At 40.8% G+C, this 18,815-nt stretch overlaps 1 protein-coding gene across 4 annotated transcripts in view; it reads left to right on the top strand.

Annotated features, from left to right (window-relative positions):
- Nucleotides 1–6,122: 6,122 nt before the first annotated feature.
- Nucleotides 6,123–18,815, top strand: part of WWP1 (WW domain containing E3 ubiquitin protein ligase 1) — a 118,094-nt gene continuing 105,401 nt past the window's right edge. For all 4 annotated transcript variants that reach the window (XR_013527921.1, XR_013527920.1, XM_035277006.3 and 1 more), the window contains exon 1: nt 6,123–6,291. The gene's annotated coding sequence lies outside the window, so the exon portion shown is untranslated. The remainder of the gene's footprint in view (nt 6,292–18,815) is intronic.

The raw sequence follows: 18,815 nt of genomic DNA, 5'->3' as shown, positions 1-18,815 counted from the left end.
GGGTTTGGTAATTAAAGATTGTTTGAAAAAAAAAAAGACTATCATAAAAACAAAAACAAAAAGGCTAGGCATGGTGGCTCATACCTGTAATCCCAGTGTTTGGGGAGGCTAAGGCAAGAAGGCTAGCAGTTCAAGACTAGCCTGGGTAAAATAATGAGACCCTGTGTCTATAAAGAATATTAAAAAGAGTATCACCAGAGGCCGAGTGCAGTGGCTCACACCTGTAATCTCAGCATTCTGGGAGGCTGAGGTGGGTGGGTCACCTGAGGTCAGGAGTTCAAGAGCAGCTAGTCAACTTGGTGAAACTTTCTCTAATATATATATATATATATGTATGTGTGTATATGTATATATGTATACATATGTGTATATATATGAGTTTCACCAGAAATAATTTTCATAAGATATAACTTCATAATACACTTTAAGTTATATTTTAAGGGGTGGGAACCCCTTAAGACTGGTATACCTGATTACTTTATGTTGTACTTAAAGGAAGGTAAATAGGAGAGAGGACCATCAAAAAAGGAGAGGACTGCCTCATGTTGTTGCTTCACTGCTTCAAAGGGGTTCTTAAGGAAGCACAGATTGTCCTAAGGGGCACTGCTCTCTATGTTATCTGAGGCTTGGGCTTTGACTAGCAGGGAAGCATGAGAATGAGGAGAATACTAAAGAGGGTTAAGCAACAAACACTTGGGTGACAGGAACATTTGCACACCAAGCCTTAGTGACATGCAATTTACACATGTAACAAATCTGCACATGTATCCCCCAACCTAAAATAAAAGTAGAAAAAAGAAAAAAAAGAAACAAGTGAAGCAGCATTCAAATGAGTAGTGGAAATAAAGCAAACCCTACCTCTTTCACATGTACAGGGAAATAAGAAACTTTTAAGGTACAAGGGAAAATAGGTTGGGGCAGATTTTTCTCACCTTCAGCATTAATGCCACTTGGACCTGATCATTCTTTGAGTGGGGTGATGGGGCTGTCTTATGCACTGTAGGATGTTCAGCACCATCTGTGGCATCTACCCACTAGATGCCAATGGAACATTCAACCTACCCCCATGAAAAAATGTGGCAAGCCATTGCCAAAGTCTCCCGGGATATGAAATGGTTCCCAAGAACAACAGGATTAGTGTATTTGTTATCTATTTCTGGACAGCAAATTAACTCCCAAATTTAGTGGCTTAAAAGAGAAAACACTTATTTTACAGCTCTAGTTGCTATGGGTTAAGCATTTGAGAGTAATTTAGTTGAGTGGTTCTGGTTCAAGGTCTCCGATGAGGCTGCAGTCAAATGCAATCATCTGAAGGCTTGACTTAGGCTGAAGGATCCACTTCTAAGATGTCTCACTCACATGGTGATGGCAGCCTCAGACTCTGGTGGTGGCTGGCAGGATGTCTCAGTTCCTTGCCATGTGAGCTTCTACACAGGGCAGCTTCATGTGTCTTTGCCATATAGCAGCTGAGAATGATCTGAGAGAAAGTGGGAGAGGCTCCATGATGCCTTTTTATGACCTAGTCTTGGAAGTGACACACTGTCACTTTTGCTATATTATGTCTATTAGAAACATGTCACTAATTACAGCCTATATTCATTTGGAAAAGAATTAGGCCCCACTGTTTTTTCTTTTTTTTTTTTTGAGAGAGAGAGAGCGCGTCTCACTCTGTCACCTAGGCTGGAGTGAAGTGGCACAATCTTGGCTCACTGCAACCTCTGCTTCCTGTTTTGTTTTGTTTTTTTTATTTTTTGAGACAGGGTCTTGCTCTTGCTCTGTCACCAGGAGTGCAGTGATGCAGCCTTGACTTCCTGGGCTCAAGTGACCCTCCCACCTCAGCCTCCAGAGTAGCTGGGATTACAGGTGCACAGTACCATTTGCACAGTACCATTCCCAGCTCATTTTTTTGATTTTTAGTAGAATGAGGTCTCACTACATTGTCCAGGCTGGTCTCAAACTCCTGGGCTCAAGTGATCCTCTCACCTTGGCCTCCCAAAGTCCTGGGATTACAGGCATGAACAACTGTGCCTGGCTAGGCTTCACTTTTTGAGAGCAGACGTACCAACACATTTGTAGACATATTTTAAGAAATTAAAAAACAATTCTTAAAAGTATAATAGCGACAGCGTGCTTTAGTCTGTTCTTGTGCTGCTAATAGAGACATACCTGAGACTGGGTAATTTTTATAAAGGAAAGAGGTTTAACTGACTCACAGTTCAGCATGGATGCGGAGGCCTCAGGAAACCTTACAATCATGGCAAAAGGGGAGGCAAACACATCCTTCTTCACACGGTGGCAGCAAGGAGAAGTGCTGAGCAAAAGTGGGAAAAGCCCCTTATAAAACCACCAGATCTTATGAGAACTCACTCACTATCACCAGAAGAGCATGAAGGTAACTGCCTCCATGATTAAATTACCTGACATTGGGTCCCTTCCATGACACGTGGATATTATGAAAAACTACAGTTCAAGATGAGATTTGGGGCTGGGTGTGGTGGCTCATACCTGTAATCCCAGCACTTTGGGAGACCAAGGTAGGCCGGTCTCTCGAGATCAGGAGTTTGAGACCACCCTGGCCAATATGGTGAAATCTCGTTTCCACTAAAAATTAAAAAAATTAAAATTAAAATTAACCAGGCTTGGTGGTGTGCGCCTGTAATTCCAGCTACTTGGGAGGCCAAGGCAGGAGAATCACTTGAACCTGGGAAGTGGAGGTTGCAGTGAGCCAAGATCACACTGTGCTCCAGCCTGCATGACAGAGTAAGACTCCATTAAAAAAAAAAAAAAGAGAGAGAGAGAGAGATTTGCACGGGAACACAGCCAAACTGCACAGGGTTTTCTCATGTTGGCCAGGCTGGTATCAAACTCCTGGCCTTAAGTGATCCACCTGCCTTGGCCTCCCAAAATGTTGGGATTACAGGCATGAGCCACTGTGCCCAGCCTGTAGATATATTTTAAAGCCACTACAGTTAGAGAACAATGTTTAAACAAATGGTTTGGGGGAATACCTTGAGCTATTTTTAAAAGAATAAAAGTTAGATCATCATTGCAAAATAAATACAAGAAAATTAAATTATTTAATGAAAAAAGTGAAATAGTCAAGTAGAAAAAAGTAAAGACAGATGAATTATATGATCTCAGGATAGGAAAGATGTATGAAGTAAAAAATAATGGAAGAATACAAAAATGGAAAATATCAATAGCTTTACAAAGGATTAGTATCTACATTATGTGAAGCACCCTTTTGTGAAATACCTCATTGAGAAAAATGGACAAATGACAAACAATAAGCTACCATACATACACATATGAAAACATACCATGATGATCTGGGCACATGGAAGAAGGGCAATCACATACTATCATGTAGTGCTGTGGGAAAATTGATAAATATTATGACAGTAATTTCTTGATTATGTGTTATGCTTATGTAAGTAGCTCTATGCATGTTACAGCAATTTATATATATATATCTTTTATATATATATATACATATTTTATTACAACATGTGGAAGCACTATGCTAATTTTCTAGTTGAGGTACAATAGATTAAACAATTGACCAAATCTCACAGCTGATAGGTGGCAGGAGGGTCAGGTTATCCATTAGGCACACTAGACACAGTGCCTCTGGCTTATAATACTTTTAGGAGCCCACAAAAATGCTTTAATTTCTTTTAAAATCAGAAGGCAAAAAAATTGAATGTTTAGGTCAAAGAAAATGTTTGAATGTATAATGTTAATATATTTGTCTTCATACCAATGCAGTAATAAAATATGTTTCATAGCATTGTTTTATGGAACACGAGGCCCACACAGGTATAAGCACCTAGGGCCTGTGAAAGTTAGAAAGGGGCACTGGGTGGCAGAGCTGTGTTTTGATTCCTGGTGATGCAATACCTGAGTCTATGCTCTTTAAGGAACTTAGTTTAGCTTCAAAAGGGCTAAACTTGTTCATACTTTATTACTTTTAAGGATTTATCTACGACAGTAAATAAGGACATGGACAATGGTTCATGGAATGCTATTTATAATATTGTTTATTTGAAACCAAAGAGATAGTCAATAATAAAAGGCTAGTTCAATATTGGATGTCAACTTGGGGACAAGATGAGTACTAAGAGCTTCTGAGCTGGGGAGGAAACTGAGCAATGAGTGGAGCTGAAGGTGAGACACAGAACAGGAAGCAGGACGCCTGCATACATTCTGGAGGAGGAGAGCAGATCCCTGCTGGGGATATCTAAGGAATTTTTGAGGACGTGTTTGTAAGCACATTATTGCATTTATTTAAAGGGACTGGACAGCAAAAGCAAAAAGATGAAGAAAATCTTAGTACATGTTTAAAGCAGAGATGAGTGAGCACATATGGGGAACTCTTCACAGTTTTTCATAACAGAAGAGACAGAGCATGTGAGCATCAAAGCAACCTTGAATATCATATTAATCTTTGTCAGGAGAGCTCCAAAAAGCCAATGAACGATTTTAAGCAGTGGAGTGACACAGATGGGTATTTCAGAATGATCTTTGTGGTTATAATGTGCACCAAATTCAAGTGTGAAGCCAGAGGGCAAGAACTAATGCATAGTAGGCAGGAATGTGGATTGTTCAGTCAAGAGATTTATCGAATCCTATACACACTCATGGAGTGTTGGCACTGTTTTTGGCACTCAGTTCTTTCAATAAACTCAGTTAAAATGGAAGGACCGAGAGAACTAGAGGTTTAAAAATCAAGGGAAAATTTAGGACCTAGTTTTAAAACGTGATTATGCTGAGTAGTTGTAGGCAGTGGAGAGGGCGAAGTTAAAGATGTGCCAAGGAGGCCAGGTGCGGTGGCTCACACCTGTAATCCCAGAACTTTTGGAGGTCGAGGCGGGTGGGTCACGAGGTCAAGAGATGGAGACCATTCTGGTCAACATGGTGAAACCCCGTCTTACTAAAAATACAAAAATTAGATAGGCGTGGTGGTGCAAACCTGTAGTCCCACCTACTTGGGAGGCTGAGGAAGAATAATTGCTTGAACCTAGGAGGCAGAGGTTGCAGTGAGCGGAGATCGCTCCACTGCACTTCAGCCTGGTGACGGAGTGAAACTCTGTCAAAAAAAAAAAAAAAAGTGCCAAAGGACTGCTCTCAGTGGAGAGCAGGCAGTGGTGTGGGCAGGGACATCTAGCCTCCCAGACAGAAGGAAAACAAGTGTGGACGTAGGGATAATCTATGGGGGAGTTGATTGGGGAAAAATTGTAGAAATCCATGCCTGAAGGCTTCTGCTTCTCTGAAGTAGAAAACCGGATCATCTGTTAAGTAATGCGGTTCCACTGACTTCTATTTGCACATTAGCCTTTCTTCTAAAAGCTACACATAACCAACAGCACTTCCTAAACCAGTTGACTTTTCTGTATAATGGAGACAGTAGACGCTACTTTATGGGATTGCTGTATGGGTTAATTGTGCCAACACGTGTACTTGCTCAGGAAGTATTAGCTTTATCACTGGGCTGATGTGAGTGAGGGCAGGGGAATGAAGGTTTTGATTAATAAATAATGGACTGCAAGTCTTCGGGTATGACCATGGATAAATGCAGTTATTTACTCTTGCAATGGGTTCTAAGTCAAACCCTCAGCTAGGTCAGGGAGTAGTTATGAACAGCCTACTTTTGCCCCAGGACCTTAAGAAGTCTTGCTCTGGGATCGGCCGCCTACCGGAAAGTCGTGTTCTCAGTGCCCAGCGCGGTCTTAGAACAGCCTCTTCCCAAATCTCAGCGGCGGCCCCGCCCCTTCCACAGGTTCAGGCCCCGCCCCTCCCTGCTATTGGCTGTCCCTCCCATTTGCTCGACCGCTCTCAGGACCCGGAGGAGCGGAGTTTTCTAAGGCAGCCTCCGAGCGCCCTCGCTGCGCATGCTCGGGGGAGGCCGATTCCGGGTCCGGAGTTGGAGGCTTTGGGCTGTCGCGGCGTCGCGCGCGGTGCCGGGGCCGGCGGGGAGGCGCGCGCTCGGGGCGCGGCGCCGGCGACGCTGCCACGCAGCGCGCTCCCGAGGAAGGGAGGTGTGGGGTCGCCTGGGGGTGGCGCGTGGCCGGGGTGGGGGTGGGGGGAGGGTCGGGTGTCGGCGAGCTCGGCGTGCGGGTTCCGAGTGTCTGAGGCGGCCTGGGCTGCCGGGGCCGACGCCTGGGTGGCTGCCGCCGCCGCGCCTGCTAAGAGATGGCGATCTTGGGCGCGGAAGGGTGAGGGCGCCCGCCGCAGGAGGAGGTGTCCCTGCCGTGGCCGCCCGGCTGCCGGGAGCCGACAGCTTCGCGCCGGGTAAGGACTGCGCGGCGCGGGGCTGGGGGCGCAGGACTGGGGAGGCGGGCGGGGAGGGAGGGGGCGCGGGCCCCGAGCCTTGGCCGCGGTGCCCGGCACCCGGCGCCGTCCGCCTGCGGGCGGGACCCTCCAAGGGGCAGTGAGAGGACGGTCCACCCTGCCTTGTCTGCCTTCTCCGCCTTCTCCAGCTCGGGAGCCGGGAGTTTTCTGGGGTGGGGTCACGGGTCTTGCCCAGAGTTGGCCCTGGCACAGGCCTGTGCCAGTGATCCTGAGCGGAGCTAAATGTTTCCGTGACTCTGCAGCCGCGGTTCTTCCTCAGCCTTCTCTTCGGTTTCCTTCACCTTTTCCTACCTCACTCAGAACACAAATATAGGGACTCATTGCCCGTGCCCTGAGTTTTCACCCCAATTTCAATGTTGCAAACCAAGGACTCCAGCCTTGGAATGCCTTTTTCTGACGTGTTTTTGTCACTCCCGGTTCTTCACCGACTCTGCAGCTCCCCTCCCTGCCCCCCCAGCGCAACCCCCACCTCTACCTTTTGTGACCTGGTAGGTCCCGGTGACCTTGCAGATTTTACCAGTCCTTTTTACCAGTCCTTATCTTGTCTGTGACTTACACACTTACCTTTCATCTTCGTTTTCTTTTATAAAATTTTTCATTTTCTTGTTTGCCCCTTACCTTTACGACCTTTAAATGATCAGTCTTGTTCACAGTCTTCTCTGCTCTGTGGATTTGGAGTTTTCTTTGCTCTGGTAATTATATGAAACCTTCATTACCAAAGAAGAGTAGCATCTGTTATAATTTTGACATTCACTCTTCCAGTAAAATATTTTCCAGGGGCTTTTGCTTTCTTTTTCTATTTGAAAAGTTTAACAGTTTTGGTTTTTTTTTTGTATGTAGGTTAATGTGGAACAAGATTTTGTGTTTCTGCTTTAAAATGTTACTGGTAATAGTAATGGGGAAAAAAATAATATCCACAGTTGTCTTTGTTTTCTCCGTTTGGTGATTTTGCCAGAAATACATGGGTTTACAGTTATCTGCAGGTTTTATTTATTTATTTTTTTACAAGAGTTCATGTGTATGTGTAAATCCTGCCTCACCAAATCTGTGTGTATTATGCAAGCAAAGAAAGTCGTTCTTGTATTGTGTGACTTGTTTTTAGCTATCAAGTTGGAAATTAGCTGCGACTAGAAATGATCATCTTTCATAAATAGTTAATATTTTAAAAATGGAAAGTATAATGGCCAAGTGTTTGGATCTACTCAGATTGAAAATTGTAAAGTATGTGAAATAGTTCTTTGGGACCTAGCTTATTAACATTTTCAGATAGTTCTTACCTTAAAATGCAAAACTGCTGGTAAGACCTATGACATCAGGATTTTCAAAAGCAATAATTACTAGTTATGTTTTTTGGAAGTCGGCCTAATAGAGAATGTCACAGATAAAGTCTCTGCCTTCAAAGAGATAGTAATCTTTGCTGTTTACCCCATGGTGGCTGAAATTTCCTTTACTTCCTTGTACAGATGTTAGGCATTTACTGCATAATTGTGGGGGATATTTTGGGGAATACAAAAATGAACTGATTAGCAGTTTCTGCTTTTACACTAATTAGGTAGATAGTGCTATAAACAAATGCCCTATTTGTCTTTTAATATATACGTTTCGTAAACAGTACCAAAATCCTCTCAGAAGTCAACTTCAAAGAGAGTAGAGCTCAGATCTTACTTGGCAAGGTAGGGATAAGAGGGTTAGTTCGTAGAGCTTCTGGCTTCTGAAATCGTGGTTTTGAAGGATCACTATGACTTTGGATAGGCAGGAAAGGTAATCCAAGCAGAGAGGGATCTCTAAGAGAGCACAGAGTTCCTGTTTGGGGAGAGGCAAGTAATTATGTTTGGGTGGAACATAGTGTTATTTGTATTTGGATAAAGGGTGATAAAACATGAAGTAGAAATTTGGAACAGTTTATGGGTTGTTTTTAATGCCAGGCTTATGAACCTTGGATTTACTAGGTGGTGGGGCTTCCACAGATGATTTTGAATTGGGAGTAAAACAATTTGAACACTTTGTTTCAGAGGGATTAGTGGGATAGCAGCCTGTAGTGTGAGTTGAGGTAGGGAGCGTGTGGAGGTAGAAAGACCTCCCAAGTGTTGTAGTCTGAGGTGTGGTGCACGCGAATGGAAAGGAAGAAAGGAAGTAGAATAGCCAAAATTTGATGAGAGGGCAAATGAAGAAAGTAAAAGTAACAGATTCTGATCCAGGTTGGTTGGGAGAACGTGGTACCATTTTGAGCAAAATCATGAAGCTTTACCCTCAGCATATGTGTGCTACTTTACAACCTTTTGGGGATTACTACTTCTTGGTGAAACTTAAGAAATCTGCTGGCCTGGAAAACTTCCATATGTACCTGTGCTTTGTGGCTACAGTTTTAGGAGAGTCCGTGGACCATCTGAAGGTCATCCATGGCACCCATCTCAGAATTACTTGGAGCTTTTTTTTTTTCCTGAGGTAGAATTTCTTTCACTCCTTCCAGGCTCATTGCAACTCCCACCTTCCAGGCTCAAGAGATTCTCCTGCCTCAGTCTCTCGAGTAGCTGCAAACACAGGCACTTCCCACCACACTTGGCTAATTTTTGTATTTTTTTGTAGAGACGGGGTGTCACTACGTTGCTCAGGCTGGTTTTGAACTCCTGAGCTCAAGTGATCAGCCTGCCTTGGCCTCTCAAAGTGCTAGGATTACAGTGTAAGCCACTGTGCCCTGCCTACTGGGAGCTTTTTAAAACAGTAGAACCTTCAGATTCTTCGATATACTGGTAAGAACTCTTACTGTAAAAAGAGGCTGTATATATACAGAGACACAATATTACATTTTTGTTGTGGTTTGCAGTTTGCAGTGAATTTTGACTAATGTTATTTACTATTATATTACAGAAAAAACTAGCCCAAGAGTTTAAATGATTTGCTCAAAGCATCGTTCAGCTGGTGGGTAAAGTGGAATCAGGAGATTGTTAACAATGATGGTTTTCTTTCTTGTATGAAGATAATGCAATGGCTTTATCATCAATTGAATATAGTTGCTGCCTTTAAATCACCTTGTCAGCAAGACTGGATGATCCCACAAGATTCCTTCTAGTTCTTAACATTTTGTGATTCTTGAGTCCTAGACTTTTATCAGAGTATCTACCCTCTTTGTTTAATATGTGCATGAGAGCTGGAGTCTGAGGGATGAATTGGGTAGAGAAGAGCAGTTAGCAATGTCAGATCATTCATTTGGATTGTTACTTTCTTTGTCTCAATTTGGGCTGGGGATTAGGGAGGAGACAGGTGATGTAAGTGAAATAAGAAACTTTAAGAACTTTTTGTTCTCTATTCATTTATACCTTACTTCCTAATACTTTCTTTCAGAAGTCTTTATCAAATAAAAATGGAGATTTTACAAAGTAAATGAAGATTCCTATTCAGTTATTTTTGGATGGATTAAGTAGCTAACTAGTATGGTTAAAGCATAGTCTGATTGGTAAACTGTTGACCTTTCTGTACCTATAAGATTCTCTCTCCCTGGTAGTAGGTAATCATAGCATGTTATTACATGTTAATAAACTTTGATTTTATAAGTATTAGAAAGACTGAGTTCTTTTTTACTCTTTGTATAAAAAATATGATATAATTATAATGAGCAATGAATAACCCAATAAATTTCCCTTTAGAGTGGTATCCAAGGAACTAGTTACTAATAATGGAGGAAAAATGATAAAAACACATGTATAGATGAATTTCACTGTTTTTGCTGGCATTATGGAGAGTATTATATTTTATGTTAGTATAGCATTTCACATTTTTAAATAGTAACCATATATATATATGTTTTGAGATGGAGTCTCGCTCTGTCGCCCAGACTGGAGTGCAGTGGCTTGATCTTCGCTCACCGCAACCTCTGCCTCCCGGATTCAAGTGATTCTCCTGCCTCAGCCTCCCAAGTAGCTGGGACTATAGGTGCCCACCACCATGCCCAGCTAATTTTTTTATTTTTAGTAGAGGTGGGGTTTCCCCATATTGGCCAGGCTGGTCTTGAACTCCTGACCTTGTGAACCACCCCTGCTTGGCCTCCCAACATACTGGGATGACAGGCGTGAGCCACCGTACCTGGCATAAAGAGTAACTATATTTATCATTTGGTTCTCTTGACAACTAAGAAGTAGGTGTGTTAGTAAATAATCATTGCTTTATATTTTATTTTTTGAATTTTATTTATTTATTTTTGAGACAGGGTCTGCTCTGTTGCCCAGGCTGGAGTTCAGTGGCAGAATCATGGTTAAACTGCAGCCTTGACCTCAGCCTCTCGAGTAGTTGGGACTACAGGTTTATGTTATGACACCCAGCTAAATTTTTTAAGTTTTTGGAGAGATGGAGTCTTGCTATATTTCCCTAGGCTGGCCTTGAACTCCTCGAATTGTGGTCCTCCCACCATGGCCTTCCAAAGTGCTGGGATTATAGACATGAGTCACTGCGCCCGGCCTGCAACCAAATCTTTTTAAGGTTTAGGCTTGTAAATGGCACAGTATCATTTCTGCCACATTATACTGGTTAAAGCAAGTTACAAATCTAGTCCAGGTTGAAGGGTACAAATGTGTGAATTCATTTGGGGCCACCAGTGTAACAGATTACCATAAATTTTATTTAAATATAGCATCAGCTTTATTACACTAAAACAGGGCTTCCGCAAAACTGTTTTGGAAGCTGAAGCTTAGGCAGCTTACTACTTTTCCCAAGTCTGGATTTTGAATCTGAGCAGGCCACAGGGAAAACTGAGTCTAAAAAGTGCAAATGACAGCACATCTGGCTTACTATACAGATGGGAATAGCTGGCACTATCCTTGATTAGAAAAGAAGAGAACATTTGTGGCCTCTGAGGTTTTTCCTAGTATGCCACTATAATGGGGCAGGATTGACTTGCTTTCTACTTGAGGGCAGTGGGATCTAAGAAAGTACAGGACCCAAGAGTCCATGTTGCTCAGAAGTAGTGATTTACCCGATCTCATGAATTGGAACAGACAGCATCCCATGCAGAGAAGGGGCCACAGATGGGCAGAGATAGATTCCCTCTGCCCTTGTGATTGGATTTGAGATCTAGAGGAGCAGGGTTTCTTTTTCTTTTTTTTGAGATGGAGTTTCACTCTTGCTACACAGGCTGGAGTGCAATGGCGCGATCTCGGCTCACCGCAACCTCCGCCTCCTGGGTTCAGGCAATTCTCCTGCCTCAGCCTCCTGAGTAGCTGGGATTACAGGCACGCGCCACCATGCCCAGCTAATTTTTTGTATTTTTAGTAGAGACGGGGTTTCACCATGTTGACCTGGATGGTCTCGATCTCTTGACCTTGTGATCCACCCGCCTCGGCCTCCCAAAGTGCTGGGATTATAGGCTTGAGCCACCGCGCCTGGCCAGGAGCAGGGTTTCTTGACTGTCACTCTGGCCTTGACCAGAGTGAGCCACCTGTCCCCTGCCCTGCCCTCCCCACCAGCCCGTATGGCATTTTCTGTTTGCAATGTCTTGAAAAAGCTTGGGATAAGCTACTCTTCCTTGGAGAGGTATCGTTATAGAAGAGAGAATTAATTGTCTTTGTTTCTAGAGACTGAATGGAAATCCTCTCTTATGGAAATGCAATGTGTTTCTCCTTTCCAAGAACTGGTAGGTTCATTGATTGCTATCTGTGTTTTTCTTACTTTATCGCTTAACCTTATGCACTATCACTTTTAGACTCAGCTGTATTTTGTTTTGTTTTGCTTTTAGTTCTGGTTGGCTGCTAAGTAATGCCATGGTTAAAGGTGAAATGAAGAAAGAGTGTTTAGTTTTTGCTATAGTTTCTGAGCAGAGTAGTGAATGCATTTCATTTTAAGAATGTAGGTTATTAGTGCATAGCTGTGAAACATTTTTGAAGCATTTCATGTACACTAAAAATGGGCCTCTGCATCCTAATGCAAATCTCTTTGCAAATTTCTGAAAATAGTACATTGGCTGTTGGGAGGAGGAGTTTGGTAATTGGGTATACTGAGAAACATGATTTATAGAAATAGGAAAGGCCAGGGCACAAAAAAGAGCACAGATAAAGTTACGTGAAAGTGCTTCTTGATGGCTCTCCTCCCTACCTTAAATTACTTGGGTAGTTAAAAAACATCCTGGCATTAACAGAATGTAGGTATGATAGCCTTTTCTGAAACAAGGAAAACAAGTTCTTTTGATAGCCGTTCAGTGTACTCATAAATCTGATTGACTAGGCTGGGTGGAAGCAGACTGTTGAGTCCTGACTTGAAATTAGGATAGTATGGTTGTGTATTCGCCTCAACTTGCCAAGATGTACTACTTTTTGTCTATGTTTAGTTAGACTCGGGAGGAGAATTAGTTAAATGAACCTGTTTTGCATGAAGTAGGATATTCTTTACCTTAGAAATAAACAAACTAGATTGCTTTTCTCTTTTTAAGTTTTTAAGAGTAGAGGCATTTTTGGTATATAGGTTAAGAGTCATAGTTTAAAGTCTGTTAGTATTGCTTAATGGTAGGATTGCCTCAGTTTCTCCTTTTGTAAAATGTAAATAATAATTTTCTTAATGGATTTTTGTAAGGATTAATTGAATAATGTTTATAAAGCAGAAAGCAGGGTGACTAGAACACAATAAGCTCATTATTACATTGAAAATTCAAACAGGTCTTCACTGTGCTGTGAGCTACTCATTTCTTAAAGACAGTTCTAGCTTAGTTTTGGCATGGGCAGAGCTCCTTATCAAATTTCCACCCTCCTCTTTTTTTGAGACAGGGTCTCAAACAGCTCTGTATCCCAGGTTAGAAAGCAATAGTGTGATTGTGGCTCATAGCAGCCTTGACCTCCTGGGCTCAAGCAATCTTCCCACCTCAGCCACCCAAGTAGCTGGGGCTATAGTTATACACTACCATGCCCAGCTAATTTTTTTTTTTTTTTTTTTTTTGATAGAGATGTTGCCCAGGCTGGTCTTGAACTCCTGGGCTCAAGTGATCCCCTGCCTCAACCTCCCATAGTGCTATGATTTACAGGTGTGTACCACCACACTTGGCCAAATCTCACTTCTTAATTTAAAAATGTTGCTAAAAGAGTAAACATGAAATCTGGGATACCGACTTAACATTTGCAGCCTGGGAACAAAACATCATTAATACCATCATTAGATGAAATATAGTATACAGTGTTTGTCAAAGTGCAGAGGCCAGATCTCTGATATGGTCCTTGAGAGTGGAGCTTAGGAATCTTCCATTTTGCAAATATCTCAAGAGATTTTATGCGCTTTAGTTTGAGAACTATTGGTAGAAACTGAGTTGGTTATTTGGGGTCCTGGTGTGCTCTGTCAGAGTTTATTTTTCTAGCTAGCTAAAGTATCCCGCCCCCCTTTTTTTTTTAAAAAAGGGTCTCGTTCTGTCACCCAAGGCTAGAGTGCAGTGGTAAAATCATGGCTCACTGCAACCTTAACCTCCTGGGCGCAAACGATCCTCCCACCTTAGCCTCTCTAGTACTGGGAGTACAGGTGTGCCACGACACCTGGCTAATTTTTTATTCTTCATTCATTCATTCATTCATTCATCCATCAAGACAGAGTCTTGCTCTGTCACCCAGGCCGGAGTGCTGTGGTGCAATCTTAGCTCACTGCAACCTCTGCCTCTCAGGTTCAAGTGATTCTTATGGTTTAGCCTCCTGAGTAGGTGAGATTACAGGTATGTGCTACCACGCCCAACTTTTTTGTACTTTTAGTAGAGATGGGGTTTCACCATGTTGGCCAGACTGGTCTTGAACTCCTGGCCTCAAGTGATTTTCCCATCTTGGCCTCCCAGAGTTCTGGGATTGATTGCATGCATGAGCCATTGTGCCCTGCCTAATTTTTTATTTTTTGTAGAGATGGGCAGGGGCGGGGTCTCACTTTATAGCCCAGGCTGGTCTTAAGCTCCTGGACTCAAGTGATTCTCTCACCTTACCCTCCCTTCCAGAGTGCTGGGATTAAAGTTATGAGCCACTGTGCCCAGCCCTCAGGTATTCTTTAAGTACACATGTATAATGTAAATACAAAGAAAGCTTAACATCTGAACCTTCCAGATGTTTAAAATGGCCTAAGATAATTGCCAAGGACTTGATCCAAACTAACTCTGGAAATCTGATACAGAGTGATTACAGTGAGGAGTAGACAAGAGAAGTGATACTGCAGAGAGTCATCCATTAGGCTTCCTTGTTCAAAAAACTTCCTCCATACATTTACAAAAGCAGAAATTCTTCTGAGCGAAGCTAATTCTTTTTAAAAAATGCCTACTGAAAGAGTTAAGCTAAAAGTTATGATTCATTGTTAAATAGTCTGATTGCTTTTCACTTAGCTAAGGTAAGCCACTTAAAAATAGAGATTTTTGACTGAAATGTGTCAAATTTAAAATTTGGTCTTTTGAATAGAAAGTAGGTTGCCTGGGGGCATGATGTGTCTCTAACAGGGAAAAGCCTTTGCTTAGGATAAGGATGTTGACTTGGAAAGTCACGAGAAAAGGTTTGAATTTTAAATTAATGAAAAAACAAAAACAAATTTCAAGTTGATCTCTAACTCTTATTTAGAGCCACAGTGATGACACCTGCAGGCTACCTCACTTAAACCCTCCTCAGACCTGTGACCAGCAGGTCCCAAAATCTGATCCTGTCATCTGAAGAGTAGATCTTTAAATTGGGGAAAGTTCCTGGAAAAAACTAAAAATATGATTGAAATAAACATTGGTTACTCTGTTAGCAATTTTGTGGTCAAAAATATGCCAAACCCATGATATATTGTTTTCTAAATTTGAGTGGAAAGGGTTAGTTGGCATTTCTGTTTGAGGGGCCTATTGTTTTTATTTTTGTTTTTTTTTTTCCTGAGACGGGGTCTCTCTCTGTCACCCAGGCTGGAGTGCAGTGGCTCAGTCTCAGCTTGCTGCAACCTCTGCCTCCCTGGCTCAGGCAATTCTCCTGCCTCAGCTTCCCAAGTAGCTGGGATTATAGGTTCTGGACACCCAGTGGCTAATTTTTGTAGAGATGGGAGTTTGACCATGTTGGCCAGGTTGGTCTTGAACTCCTGACCTCAATTGATTCTCCTGCCTTGGCCTCCCAGAGTGCTGGGATGACAGGCTTGAGCCACAGCACCTAGCCATGAGAAGTCTGTTGTATTTGTGTTTGTTTTTGCTGTCTCTGTGAGCCCTTTCTTTAGGGGAAAAACAGTAGCCATCTCTTTTTGTCTCTGCCCTGTGAAATTATTGTGTCAACATTTACAAGTGAATACCGAACAGAAGGTATATATTATACTTGGGAATACCATTTTTCTAGGTTAAAGGTTTTGCTAATTGTAACTTGTTTTAAAACTTTCTTTGTGATTAATTTTCCATTCAAGTATTGGCTATTTAGAGCTTGGGCCTTAAAGTAAGACAAACGTAGATTTGAGTATTGGCACTCATGGGCTGAATGCTACTGTTTAAGTTAACTGGAGTAAGCCCTAGTTTTATCATATGTATAGTAAGAATAATAATAAGCCCTAGTTTGTCATATGTATAGTGAGAATAATAATACCCAATTCATAGTTTTATTGTGTGACTTAAACCTGGCACTTAGTTTTCAGTACATACTCACCAGGGTGAGTCTTTAATACCTTCTCATTGATGTCAGATCTGTTTCAGAATTTTCTTGAATTTTGGAAGGGTAATCCATTTCATATACTGTTACATAAAACTTCTGTGAAGTCTAGGGCAGTGCCTGTACTTTGTTTGCCAGATGCTTGTGTGTGGATAAGTAAGGTTAATAAATAGCCACATATCAGGTCAGATTTTGTTGCTAAATGAACTTTCAGTTTTTGTTTTTTTTTTTTCTTTTTGAATTTTGGATCTGTGGATAAAGGATTGTGGATTCTAATACTTTCCTCTGAGAATGGAATATCTGATGAAAATTTATACTTTACAGAATGCTTTAAAATGCTTAGGAAGAGTTTGTAAATAGTGACATTAACATTGTGTATCTATTACTTGAATAACTTGAAAATATCTTGAAATTGTGTATTTATAACAGAAAATGTGGCAGTACTATATTCCTCTCAGATTCTTAAATGTAATTTTATTCTAATCCTTACTGCATGTGTGTGAGGGGCTTTTGCTGCATTTCATTTTACAGCATGGCTATGTAACTGAAATGGCTTTACCTACTTTTTTCTGTATTATTGTGAAAGTATAGAAGAAAAATATTGAGAGTTTCTGTGCCTTAGAGTAATTGAGAGTGTGGTTAGAGTGGTGGCGACTGGGGTGGGATGGGGTTAGGAAATTAACAGTTACTGGGCATCTTCTTTATTCTAGAAAGAGTTCCACTTTCCCAGAGTTAATATTAAACACCTTTAAAAAAAAGTCTCACAATACTATATTAATTTGGTGTTAGTATCTCATTTAACAAACAGGAAATTAGACTCAGGTTAAATATGCACAAATAGAGTCGAAGTTTGCATGTAGGTCTGTCTAATTTAAAAACTGTTCTCTACAGTGCATTACCAAAATGTGCTCTTCTCACACTTGAAATTGGCACTTTGGAATTAAAGAGTTAGGAAATCTCCATGGCTGCTTAAATGCTGATAAATTAGAATTCTTAATGTATTAAGAAACAATCAGGATATGTTTTGAGATGAACATAACTTTGAGTGATGATATCCTGATGACCAGCCGTGTGGAAGAGTGCTAGGCTGGTCTCATCAGCAGTTCTGGGTTTGGCCTGCCATTAAGAAGCTCTGTGTTTCTGAGTAATTCTCTTAATCACCTCTCATCCTCAGCTTCAGCTCCAAGCAGTCATGACTGCTTTCTGGTGCTTCATAAATGCAGCAAGTATGTGTATTTCAGGAATGCCAAAATCATAAAAATTTTTGATAAGGGAAAAAGCCTGTTAAGCAAATATACTATTAAAATATCAGTTTGAATCAAGTGACCAGTTATGGAAATGTTTGTGCCATTTTGAAATATGAGATTATACCTAATAGAATTACATGAAGTTTGATCTTCTTAGAGTGAGCATGTCATGTTGTCCTGATTGCTTTCCCAGAATACGTGGAAATTATTTACTAAACATAGTCTCTAAAAGCTTACCTACTCCATTGTTAATGTGCTTTGGAAGACTTATCTTTTTAAGATTAATTGTTCTTTCTCTCTTAACCTTAAGGAAAGACATTTTCAAAGGCTAGCTTAACAGCTCACAAAACTACCTGACTTAAGCTTAAGTTGATAAAACGAGAATAGTAACTTCAGATGGATACAGCAAACTTCTCATTTTAAGGCATTTAGCTCAGCACTTCTTATTTTATGTTTTATTTCTGCAGTGCATATGTAGTAAAAAGAGCTTTGAGCTCAAGAAAATCTGGCTTCAGATTCAGTCTTTTACTAGTTTCATGGCCCTGGGCAATTTACTTCAATTCCTAAAATCTAATGTTTCTTATCTGTTAATGGGAATAATAATGATAATTCTAATAGATAATTAATAATGTTGGTGATAATTTTTTTGTAAAGTGACTGATATATAATAGCTGAATAAATGTTTACTGTTCTTATATTTTGGAGTCAGTGGCCTGGTTTAGGTTCTGTGTTTAAGACTGGCTGTGTTTTGTACATCTGTCAGGAGCCCCACCTAAGTGCACTAGGTCTTAGTTTTATCATCTTACCTTTCTAGCTAGCAAATGTTTACACAGCACTTTTTATATGTTGATTACAAGTTTGGAACCCATGCTTTAATGTACTTAGTATTATTTGAACTATATTTTCTTCAGAAACATGCAGCACAGGAGTGAGAAACTTGTTTTCTGATTATATATATATGTGTAGTAACAGCTTTGGTAGTTTGATATAATATGCAAACATAATATTGTATAAGAAACTGAGAAATTATAGCAAGTTAAAATAAAAAAACTACCTCATTCTTAGTACTGATACCATTTAGGTCTATGTTTTGTTGATATGGCTAAATTTTAGTAATTCTTTTAAGACAGAGAAGAATCAACTCCTTAAGGATAGGAAAAATCAAGTTCATCAGTGAATGATAAGTAAAAATATATTTTGGTTTTTTTAGAGGTGGAGGAGGAGGTGGAGCTGGGAGAGAAAGAAAAATCAGTGTGATAATAGAGTAATGCTGCCAAAGTCCCATGTTTTTTTCTGTCTTTTAAATAGCAGTTCAGGTTAAAAATTGGAATAGTTACTCCTAAGTTTGATGAATACATTTTCTTTTCTTTCTGATGTTTTCTAATAAACATAGTAACTGATATCCTTTCTTGCAATGGAGAAAAGCTATCAATTTCATTTTGGGGAAGTTGGTATATTTTATTTTTTTAAAAAGGTTCATTTTATGGCACAACATCACCACCTTGTGGCCTTCTAGAATATTGTTGCAAAGTTGTTTCCACAACTCTAAGCGTAAATTAAATTGTTCTCTGATGTTGGCCAACGACTCCATCTAGTTGGTAATGGGTAGCTTTTACTGTAAATAGGG

The sequence above is a fragment of the Callithrix jacchus genome, chromosome 16 (assembly GCF_049354715.1).
Source record: "Callithrix jacchus isolate 240 chromosome 16, calJac240_pri, whole genome shotgun sequence".
NCBI classification, from domain to species: Eukaryota; Metazoa; Chordata; class Mammalia; order Primates; family Cebidae; genus Callithrix; species Callithrix jacchus.
This window is presented reverse-complemented; position numbering and strand designations above follow the sequence as displayed.